Source organism: Larus michahellis, chromosome 2 (assembly GCF_964199755.1).
Source record: "Larus michahellis chromosome 2, bLarMic1.1, whole genome shotgun sequence".
NCBI classification, from domain to species: domain Eukaryota; kingdom Metazoa; phylum Chordata; class Aves; order Charadriiformes; family Laridae; genus Larus; species Larus michahellis.
The window spans coordinates 10,432,090-10,439,972 of record NC_133897.1 but is presented as its reverse complement, the minus strand read 5'-3'; positions in this window follow the sequence as shown (position 1 = coordinate 10,439,972).

The window sequence follows — 7,883 nt, the reverse complement described above, 5'->3', positions numbered from 1 at the left end:
AGTTTCTTAAAGTTGCTAATAAGCTTCTTTTAAAATAACGTTTGCCTTCTCTTCATTTCTGTCATACCTCATTAGGGTGATCCTATACACATGTATACTTAATTAAGGCTTTTCATTAAAATAAGCCTTTAATCCAGAGGTGCTGGGCCTTAATTGAAACTCAGAGAAGATTAGTGTCGTCTCTTATTTTGGTTTTCACTTTTACTGTACTTCCTACTGCTTCTAAACTGCACTGTCTGTATTAGTCTTAGCTGATACATGGTCAGGAAGAAATTAAAATTCATACTGCAGTCTTCTGGAGAGTAACATGGTTCAGTAATTGCCATTTCTTATTAAGTGCCACCTTTTACCAAGGGCCTCCACTTCAAATGCAAAAGGTTGCTTTAAACACTCCAAGGACATTAACATAATGAACACGCTGCCTGTTTTGAAGGTGACTAATAAGTGATGAATGATACCTGTTTTTATCCATATGTATGATTTTAAAATGTTAATTGTATGTTTAAATAGTGCTGAAATCGTGGATCTATCTAGAATGGTTCAGTTTTACAGAATTCTTTTTAAGAAGATTTAGGAAAAATGAGAATTTTATCCACAGGTTACTAGCGCTCAACTGAGGTACCATACGGTGTAGAAAGTTTTAAAGCCTTTTTGAAGAAGTAAGACGGAGATTCAACAGCTACTAGCTGAAGAGCTAATCCATTTTCTTCTTGTAGAGCTGCAACTGAGCATGGTATTGCTAATTAGGAGAGGCAGGTGGCCTGCTGCCATCAATGCCAAGAGACTAACTTCTCAGGAAGAGCTGATAAATTGTGTGAGTTGAATAAATTTGATACAGAAACAGCAATACTAGAGCAAAGGTTTAAAGTAAACTTTCTAATATAGCAACTGTAATGAGCTTCACTGAAACTGCATCTTCATACTGTGATATTGTCTGTAATATGTTTTTACACTGCCATGTTAGAGGACTATAATAAAAATATAATATATTTGAAAGGAATGTAGAAGTAACCTTTGTGAAGGTTACTTCAAATTGATCAATATTTGAATGGTGGTTTTAAAAAAAAGAACTCATTATAAAAATGTACATTGACATGATGAGTAAAGCCTGTGTCACAAACAGCAAGAATGGTGAGTGCTGTACCTTTCGTAAGCTTATCCCTGGAAGGGATGTTGTGTAGTATTGCTGCAGTGATGTTGGGCTGTGTTATTGTCTCCAAAACAAGCTCCAGGGTGTGGACAGTGAATAGGATGGGTAATGACCTTTGCACACATAAAGATATAGATTTTTTTTTTTTTCGCACTGGAAATAAGGACATTTATGCTGTTGAAATTGTACAAGCCAATAATTCTTCTAAGAATCAAGTGCACTGCTGTCATAAATGATGAGAGCTGAGTCTGAATGCGTTAATGAGGAATTCCAGCTTGAAATATTCTGCTGGCTGAGGAAGGCAGGTTTTGGCAAATCTGCACATGTGAGCCATGTCTTTGACTCAGCAAGGAACACCATGTCGCAGAGCTTTGTAGTTGCCCAGTTAAAGGTTTTTTTTAAGAGAACTGAGTCAGACATCCTTAATTATAAAAATACAGTGTCTGCTCTTTCTTCTCAGAAGTTTGAAAGTGTTTTACCTCACTTACTACTTGTTCACATATATATTAAACATATATATTTGTTTATATGTATGTGTACACACACATAGTATGTATTTTTGGTTGTTGTGTTATTTGTTTACTTTTTGCATTTTCTGTCAATTTCTACTAACTTTCAGGCATGTGCTTCCAACACAGTAGGAAAGCTGCATAGCTTAGGTTTGTAAGGGTAGTAGAGATGTTATTAGGTCCCATTTAAAGCCCTTTCAAGTCAGTGAAAAGGCTGTCAGTGGTTTATAGTTGAATTCAAAATCTGTTCTTATAAGAAATTAAGCTTTTCCACCCCGAGAGGAAATATTATTTAAAGGGGAAATTTAAAGGGGAAGTGTATGTGCGTTTCTGGAACAAAATTTTTTTTACTCTAATAATGCACTTACTAGTAAGGCTTTATATATTTTAAGTGCTTTATATTTGTAAAAACTTTCAAATATTTTAGAAGAATGCATTGGATATTACTTAGGTAATGATACTGTAAAAAAACCAGAACACCTGGTTTGCAATATTTCTGATGCCTGTGTATTAACTGTGTGTGTGTGTAATACTGTAGATGTATGACTCTTCAGTTTTGGATGTATCTGTGAAGTGCTGCCTGTGCAATTTCCAGTTAGATGAATATTTGCTTAATGCAGACATTTTCCACTTTGTGGGAAGTCCGTTTAATTATGTAAAGGGTGAATTTTCTACAGATGTGTACTATAGAGTACAAGCCTCGAATTCATACCATTGTCAGCATTTAATGCACTGGTATTGTTTCTTCCTCTCTGTTTGTCTTTGGAGAGGTCCTCATTCCTTGAGGATGAAGTAAAGCTCTGGTTCCATCGCTGCGGTCTTCAGAATTAGCACTGAAAACACAGGATTCTTTTCCTGGGTTGATGAAAGTAATTTCTTGTTTGCTGTGTCAAACAAAGCATGCTATTTGTCACATTGTGGTTTGTGTATCTTTTAAGAAGCTTTCAACTTTGATCTGAGTCAAGGTACACTCAGTAGCACAGATGACAGAAGTAACAAACCAGTGATGTGCATTGTCATTCATACAAACTCTTTAAGTCAACAAATACTGAGACTTAGATGTAGAAAACCATATTGCTTTTGAGGGGGCTTGTGCATTCTTGTGAGAAAACGCAGACCTTTGCTTTTCTTGTTTCAGACAAAGGTGTGGAACAATTTATTAGTTAAGGATTCAGTTCAGTGTCTGCAATCAAAAGGTGCCTCTTCTAGTCCAGATTCTGGCCTTTGCTTATATTTTCTAGGTAAACAGTTTCATTTAAAAGACATTGTAGAGGTGGGCTCAGTAGCACATAAAAGCTGCTTTCTTCAAACTGTCATCACAGAGGTTTTCAGAGCGTGCTTTTAATACTTCCAGCACTGGTGTTTGTGTCTCTTTTGCCCTCCCTGTCTCTCTTTTTATGTTAAATGCTATTTGAAACAGGGGTGTTTTTTTAAATGCAACTTTCTCCTCCTTTTTACCTCATGTGTCTGTAGGGAAATTCACCTTTTGTGTAACAAGACAAGGGGTTAGAAAACTGTTTCACAAAATTACTATTTTAAGAGGATGTAAAAGAGACAATTATAACAAACAAGCAGTTGTTTCAAATGGTTGTGTGATTCTGAAAGCCACATGTTAAAAGTTTCAGGTTTGAGGTGCAATTTGATCATCCAGTCTGACCTTCTAAGATTGTGCAAGGAATTTTATGCAGTTAGCAAAGTTTAGAACTTTAAACATTTGTTTGATTAAAACATATCTTTCAGAAAGCCATTCAGCTTTCATCTAAAAATTTCATAACTTGAGGGGTGTTGTTTGTTCAAGTGGTTAATCATCGTGACTGTTACTCTTTATTATATCTCATTTGAATTTGTCTGGCATCAGCTTTGAGCCATTTGCTCTTTTTATGCCTTTCTCAGCTAGGCTGAAGAGCTCTTTATTAACTGGTATTTTCTCCTTGAAAAGATACATTAACAATGTCATCAAGTCATCCCTCAATTTTTGTTGCTAATCTGAATATATTGGGTTTGTCAGACCACTCTTGAGACATTTGCCTAAGCCTAGAATATTTTCCTTTTTTCCACCCTGTGGAAATAATTTGCATTATAAAAATTTTCGACTTTAAAAAATTACAATACCTGAACAATATGGTATTCTGTTCTTTGTTTCATCAACAACTTGTGCAAAGCAAAGATGTTTCTTGTTCTTGCTTATTACTATACGTTTCCTGATAGAACAAAAGTGTATGCAGCAAAAAACATTCTTTACAAGAAAGAGTATTTTTCCATAATTTTGCTTTTCTCTTCTTGATATTTTCAGACGAAAACGTCCCGTTTCTTATGTGCCTCTCGTCTTTGCAAAATATACCCAGGAGTAGGAGATACGGTAAGCAATTGCAACTGCGTTGCAGCAAAAGCGAAAAGACATATTTAATGAGGAACATTTCAATAAAATAATAAAACTTATAAATACTGATATAAGGAGCTTAAAAGAAACTCTGGGTAAAGCTTAATGTCTGGCATCAAGATAATATAATTTATCGCTTGTGAAATATGGTGCTCATGAGAAAAATCAATGAGCTACAATAATTCATTTCTGTATACTGTGTAGGAAGGACGGACTGGAATGTGGAAGTGGGAGGTTGTTCTATAAATTCCATAGGTTTTTTTTTTCCAGTCAAAAAAGTGAAGAGTGTCTGGGACTGTAGAGAATATGTGGGCTAAATACTGCCTTGAATAGGTTAAGTACGACAATAAAGAGCACAAAGCAAAGACTTTTATTCTCCAATGGGACTTTAAGGAGAATGTGAGTAGAGGTAGGTGACACCATCCAATGTCATGTCAAAATGTGATACACAACACAATGTAAGCTAAACACCTTATAAATCTAAGGTTTCTAACACATCTAAAACTTGGAATGTGACTCTGTGTGTATTTTAAATAAGTTTTAAAAAATTATTTCAAAGCCACATCACTGTAATACGAGTGTAATTAATCTCAAATAAGTTAGAGGAAATTTGAAGAATGTTTAGAATTACAGTGACAATGTGCTGGAAATGCATGAGGAGCCACCAGGGCGCAAAGGGAACAAACTGAAAAGACAAAGAGCTTATGCAGAAACAATGTATTTTGGTTGCTTAGAACTTCAGCAGAGCAGATCATAAAAAACTACATGCCCTAGCGTCTGGTATTTACAAACAGCAAGTGTTGCCAAAAGCAGTGATGTATAGACAGGGTTTGCAACAACCCATGGAATTAAATGACAGTGAAAGTCAGAACATGTGGCATTCATCCAAGGAATCTGAAGGAGCTAAGGAATTGCTCTCTGAATTCCTATTAAAACTTAGGTAATTAATCAGCAAAATGTGATACAATAGAGGAAAACTGAAGGTAGCCAGCTTCATACAAAACTGTTTTTGGGGAAATGGTTTTGAGAATGATTCCAGGAATTGGAATGGGGAACCTTTCATTGGTGTCAGGAAAAGCAATTGATAAAATCATTAAAGATAAAAAAACCTATAAAGAACCTGGATGGAGGATAATACTAAGGAGAAATAACTGTGACTGTTGCAACAGTATATCTTGCTGCTCCAGCCTTATAGTATATTTTAAAGGTTAACAATTTAATGGAGAAGGTTGGCAACACAAGTACGTATGTAGTTTTATCAAAAAGATCTGAGTTACACAAAAAATACTAGATGAGGTTTTAGACAGTAACTAGTAACACGACTAATCATAAAAAAAAGAACTTGATAATTAAGGCAACGCAAATAAAGCCAATGTGGGGAAAAAATAGGTTGGTGATAGAAAGCAAAAGATTGCATCAGAAAAATAAACCAATCAGTCGACTGTCTAAGGATCATTGTGGACGTGTTCAAACTGCCATCGAGGCAGAGCACGTGCCACCTCTTGCTCTGAGGCTGTGCAGAATGTGGGTCTCGTTGCCGGAGCGGCCAGGCAGGCTGCGCTCCGCGCTTCCCTTCCCGCAGCACGCCAGGTCCTGGAGGTGCAGCAGGCTGCGACAGCGCTGGAACGAAGATTTTTATGCTGCACCCTGTTGTGAATTCTCTGTTCGCAGGAGAGGCTGGAAGTGGTGACTAACAACATCCCAATTTGCTGATGAAACAAAATAAAGCATTTTATCACTACGTTTCTAAGATAAAAAACCCAACCTCAAATACAGGAAGGGTCAAGGGGGAAAATAGAAGTGATTAGAGGCATGTGGGGAGCTTCTTTACAAGTAAATTAATAAGAATGGTCCAGATTTGCAGCTGATGAAAATTGGCACGGTTCCACTAGAATCAGTGGCACTGTGCCAATTTACACCAGCAGAGAATCTACCCCAATGTCTTTTCAAAATGAAAGAACAGGGTGATTATAGCAGAGACCTACAGTAAAAGAGCAACATAATTACAAAAGCGAGGCTTCGAAGGTTAGGAAGTGCCAGAATTGATACTATGTGTGTCTTTAGAGATGCATTCTTTTTTCAGTGTTGGTTACGATCAGTTTTTACAGACAATGCAAAGTTGCTTACTATATTTTGCTGTAGAATGTATACTTCTCCCGTCTTATCCCAGTCTGCTCCAGTCTAGCCTTTTCTCCCAGTTCCTATTCTATACTCCATTGGCATCAAGGAGGTTTTTTTAACTACTCTGCTTAGGCATCACAAAGCGAAAAGGGGAGCAGTGAGAGCACAGGAGGCAGCTCGAATGCCCCTACTGCTGTCAAGATGTGCCTGCACATCTGCTGTCTTGCCCAAATTAGCTTTAAGGTGGGGAGCTCACCTCCTGCCGCTAAGTCTCTGCAACATACAGCTTAGTGGGAGCTGCAAAATCTTTCTGGAAAACTGAGTTATCACGTAGGTGGTTGGCGCACACTGAGCTTGGAGGCAGACCTGGTGATGTTGTTAAACTGCCTGGGTTGTATTGCCCAGATGTGTATCCACAGATCTTGGGCAGCAGTGTAAGACTAAATCCATAAGCTTTTCTGATCTCAGTCCTTGTTCTTCTTATACCAGTATCCTCTGGTTGCAGAAAAGGTCCTGCGTAGAATTTCAGGACAAGGGTAGAGAACAGTCAGCTGCTGGGGTTAAAATATGGTCGATCGGGTTTTATTTTCAGAGCTCTGGGAGGATAGAACATGTTAGCAGTAGACAGAGGCTTTAAATCTGCCCTTGAGCATATATAGAAGGACGTGCCCAGATTTTGTCTCTTTTCTGCAATTGTCACACCAACAATATCAGTGAAAGGCATGAGTTTTTGAATGTAGACAGAACAGTTTTTCCACTTACATAGAAGGTTTTACAGAAACTTTCCAGAAAATTTTCTTCCCGAGACAGAAACCTGGCATGGAAAACAACTGAAGTTTGGCAAGGTTGTAAGCAACTGAAAAGATGTAATGAAGTGGTGTTAAACCACTTAATTATAAACATAGTTACCAGCTAAATAATTTGTGTAGTGAAGACGTGCTTGATGAAGTTAATTGCACTTCCTGATGCTACCTGAAATAAAAGGTGAATTAATGAGAGGGAAACACAAAGTTAATGAGAACTAATAAGATACAAGAAAATGTGCATATAGATACATCCACACGGGGGAGAAAGAGAGGGGATCCACATTGCTTCTGTAGGGCAAGCTACTGCATAGAGTAGTGATTCTTTCTATAATTCATTTTTTCCCTGTAAGATTTAAGTTTGTTTTACCAGTCACCATTGCTTTATAAACTGTGATTACAGTCTTTCTTGCTCATCTCATTTGCTCTTGCCTCTTCACCTTATTATTATTTTTTTTGGTTTGGCCTGAGTGGAAAGTCGTTTGAGGAGTCAACATGCTCATCTCAGAGCAGAGAGGAGGAGAGGGTTTCCATAGACCCTGGCTATGCATTTGCTTGGCATTGTTTGTGGCTATTATCGCCTTGGGTGTGTATCCAGCTTGACAAGGGTATAAGCCATTTTGGGGGGATAGGTGTTATTGAAGAACAGTTACAGATGAGATCATTAGTATCCAAAATGATTTGTTTCTAGCCATAGTAACTCTGGCTGCTATACAAGTTCAGGTAAAACCAGGATTTTTCTCTTAGCACTGTATTGCACAATAATAGATCTTTTTAAGGGATTGTTTCTTCTAAAACAGAAGTCACTTAATATTTTAGAGACTGGTTACTGCGCTATTGGTGCACTCTGATGCCCTAGTATTTCTAATTTTAAATTATTTTTTCTCTCAATTTTTAATAGAATTTTTAAATTTCTATTT